Source organism: Calidris pugnax, unplaced genomic scaffold (genome assembly GCF_001431845.1).
Source record: "Calidris pugnax isolate Ruff unplaced genomic scaffold, ASM143184v1 scaffold38, whole genome shotgun sequence".
Classification (NCBI taxonomy): Eukaryota; Metazoa; Chordata; class Aves; order Charadriiformes; family Scolopacidae; genus Calidris; species Calidris pugnax.
Genome location: NW_015090995.1, coordinates 2,079,521 through 2,083,010, shown reverse-complemented (window position 1 = coordinate 2,083,010; position 3,490 = coordinate 2,079,521). Strand labels below are relative to the sequence as shown.

General features: G+C 55.6%; 1 long non-coding RNA gene across 1 annotated transcript in view; it reads right to left on the bottom strand.

Annotated features, from left to right (window-relative positions):
• The window catches only part of LOC106895435, a 7,777-nt gene extending 4,293 nt beyond the window's left edge, over positions 1-3,484 (bottom strand). Inside the window, exon 1 of the long non-coding RNA XR_001413420.1 lies at positions 2,211-3,484. This is a non-coding gene — a long non-coding RNA (uncharacterized LOC106895435). The remainder of the gene's footprint in view (positions 1-2,210) is intronic.
• Between the last annotated feature and the right edge of the window lie 6 nt (positions 3,485-3,490).

Here is a 3,490-nt window from a genome sequence, read left to right as displayed (position 1 = left end):
GTTGGGTGGTACTTTATAGCAACACGAAGTGCCCTAAGAAAGCTGGGTATCAAGAACAAGAGCAAGGACTCTGGTGGAGCCCATTCTGGAACCTGCTAAAGCACCATCTGTTAAGGATTTATTACCAACCCATTTCCTAAAATGACTTTTTAATAACTTATCAAATGAAGTTACATTGAGGAATGACTAAGTAATTCTCAGTCACTAGATGGGATGAACAACACTGTCCTGCATCATCCACACATGGATCCCACGAGGGTCTACCCGCTCCAGGGGACGGGGGCTACCAGACACACCATGAGCCCAGGGGGCTACCAGACACACCGCAAGCCCGGGGGCTACTAGATACACCATGAGCCTGGTGGCCATGCCAGCACGGTGGCAAGGACAGCCATAGAGTCATAGAATCCTTTAGGTTGGAAAAGACCTTTAAGACCATCGAGTCCAACTGTATCCATCAAGTATCCAACCGTACCCAGCCCTAAGTCCATCGAGTCACAGGGGCCACATGAGATGCTGCGAGTATTAAGTCAAAAATCCCCAAATTGTTAATGCTGACCAGAACGAAGCCAACAGGTTCCTCCAACACCAGCAAGAAAGGCTGGCGATGAACCGAGGGCCCTAACTCGTCCCAGATCTCTTCAGACCAGGCTTCAGTTTCAAAAGACAACCTGGGGCAGCAAAAAAGCACACAGGAGACGGCCGGGTTTCCATAGGAAAAAAACCCTTTTATTTAACAATATATCAGGTTCCATCACGGCTCCATGGAGTTCAGATGCCACAGAGCTGGTTACCGATGCCGATGATATGCTACTGGGCGGGAGAGCTGGGGAGAAGGTGAAAGGAATCAAAAAAGAGGAACATGACACGAAGAAACAAAAGCCTGCGGTGCCGGGGGAGCACGGCCAAGGGGACCCCGGTGCCCGGCACCGCCGGAGCCCCACCAGGAGCCAAGGACGATCAACCAGCGTGGGTTTGCCCAGCCCCGCTCCGGGATGTGCCCCCAGAACAGCCTGGGGACCCCAAAAAGGGGTGCTGGCACGGAGGGAACGAGGAGGTGGCCGAAGCCAAGCTGCATGGTGCCGGGATGTGCCCCCAGAACAGCCTGGGGACCCCAAAAAGGGGTGCTGGCACGGAGGGAACGAGGAGGTGGCCGAAGCCAAGCTGCACGGTGCCCAAATCACTCCTGCTGCTCGCCGGTGGTGATTCCAGACCCTCGGCCAAAATCCCCCCCATCCCTACACCAGCACCGGGATCGGCCACATCCGGGCTCCAAGTCCAACCCCACCTCTCGGATAATGGCAGCGGAAGATGGAGAAGGATAAACCTGGCAGCCCAGATGCTCCAGCGATGCCGGCACGGCGGGCACGGGGTTTGGGGCAGCAGCAGCCCCACGGCTGGTTGATCGTGTGAGGACACCGGGGACCCAAGGGGGTGTTTCCTACCCCCCCCCCCCAACCACCACGTTTCCTCCCCCCCCCCCCAACCACCACCACAACCCCCCCTCTTCCCTTCTCCCGGGACCGCGGCGAGGGTGCGGATGCGACGCCGTGGGATGTAGACGTGGTCACAGCTCTGAAATGTGGGAGCGCGCGGTGCGGGGGTGCTGGTGTGAGGGGCAGCTGGGAGGGGGACCAGCACCTCCAAAACCCCCCCCAAGACACCCTGGGGGGGGGCAGCGGAGACTGAGGGAGCGCCCCCCCCTCACCCTCTGCCGATATAATGCAGATTCACAGGCAAATTCCCAGCTCCTGGGAGCAACTGGGAGCTCCCAGCTGCTTCCTGGGAAGTGCCACACGTGCCCGGTGACACCGGAGATGGCTTTGGGGGGCACGGCCCCCTCCCCGAGCACCCCCTGTACAAAACGTGGGTGATGCTGAAGAGGAGCGAGTCCCCCCCTCCCCATCCTGGGCACCAAGCAGAGATGGGGCTACCGTGTGCTTGCGTTTGGCAAGTGGAAAAGAGGTGATAGTTGGGAAAAGGGATCTGCACCAGGAGCAGCTCCACAGGTCTGGAAAAGCGGATCAGGATCTGAGGATGCTGCGCTGAGCTGTGCATCCTGTGGTTTGGGGTTTTGGTTGGTTGGTTTTTTTTTTGGTTTAAGATAAAAAAGGAGATAAAATCGATGCTCCTTTAGTTCATCAAGTCTCTTGCCCGTGCTCAGGCCGGGGTTGAAAGCTCTGCCCAGACCCAGGATGGCCAGGTCCCACCTTGCCATGAGCATCGGGGCTGTGCCCACAGCAAGGGGCACAATCAACCCCCCCACACCTCGCTCTCTGCTTGGCGCCCACCAGATCCTGCATTATATCGAGGGCACAGCCCCACCACCCCGTCCTGAGCCCCCCCAAGGGGGGGACCCAGCCTCCCCCCCTTCCATTCTGCCCGGCAGCACCCCCACACCAGCACAGCCCCGCGGGGCAGCTCCGGGGCTGAGCGCAGTATGACAATGTTTTACACCCGTTCTTGTGGTTAAAATTTCTTTTTCTTTTTTTTTTTTTCTTTTTTTTTTTCTTTTTTTTTTTGTTCTCGTTTGTTTTTCTAAGAAAAAGCAACCAGAAAATAATTCAGAGTTTATACAAAACATCTTTACATTATTTCTTCCAAAAAAGACTAGTATTTACACAAACAAAACGGAGGAGGAAAAAAAAAAAAAAAAAAAGAAAAGAAAAAAAAACCAACCAAACTTCAATGCTTTCCATGAAAAGAACCGAAGGGACACACTCCGTTTCAGGACCCAGCAGACCGAGGTGCTCAGCAAAAACCAAGAGTTCAGATATCACCCTTTCTTCACATATTTACAAGGTTTCTCGACTGCCCCCAGCAACAGGGATGGAGCTGACGGGGCTGCTGAGGGGGGGGGGGACAGCCACCGTGGGAAGCCACCCGGTGCCACCAGTTTGCTTTTGGTATGACCTGTGGTCAGATTTCCTTCCTTTCCCCTCCAAAAACAAACCAAAACTAAATCATCCCCCCAACTCTCCATCAATAAAGCATCCTCCACCGTCACCGCCGCCGCCACCCCCAGCTGGGGCTCTGCCCCCCCCTCGGGAACTGCATTTTGCAGAATGGAAGAGGGTGAGGAAAAAAAGGGGGGGATTTTCTTTAAGACACAATTTTCTGTCATTTTTGAGAGCAGACCCCGTTCCCCAGTGGGGAATGGGGGGGTCCTGGCAGGGGTGGCTCCCAACCCTTCAGCAGCAGCCCAGGGTGGGCAGTGCTGGCACGGATGCCATGGAGAGGGGGGGCAAAGGGTGCTATGTGGAGGGCACAGTGGGGGCCAGGGGAGCTGGGAGAAGGGCTGGGCAGGGGGGTACACTCCCTGTGGCTCTTCTCCCCCGAGTGTGGTAACTGGTTTAGGACCCTGGAAGCCATCCTCACCGTGGGATGCCGAGGGGTTGGGAGGAGAGCTGGGGCAGAATGCTCTGCTCCAGCCAAAAAAAAAACAAAAAACAAAGAACCAAACCAAAAATAACCTGAAAAAAAAAAAAAA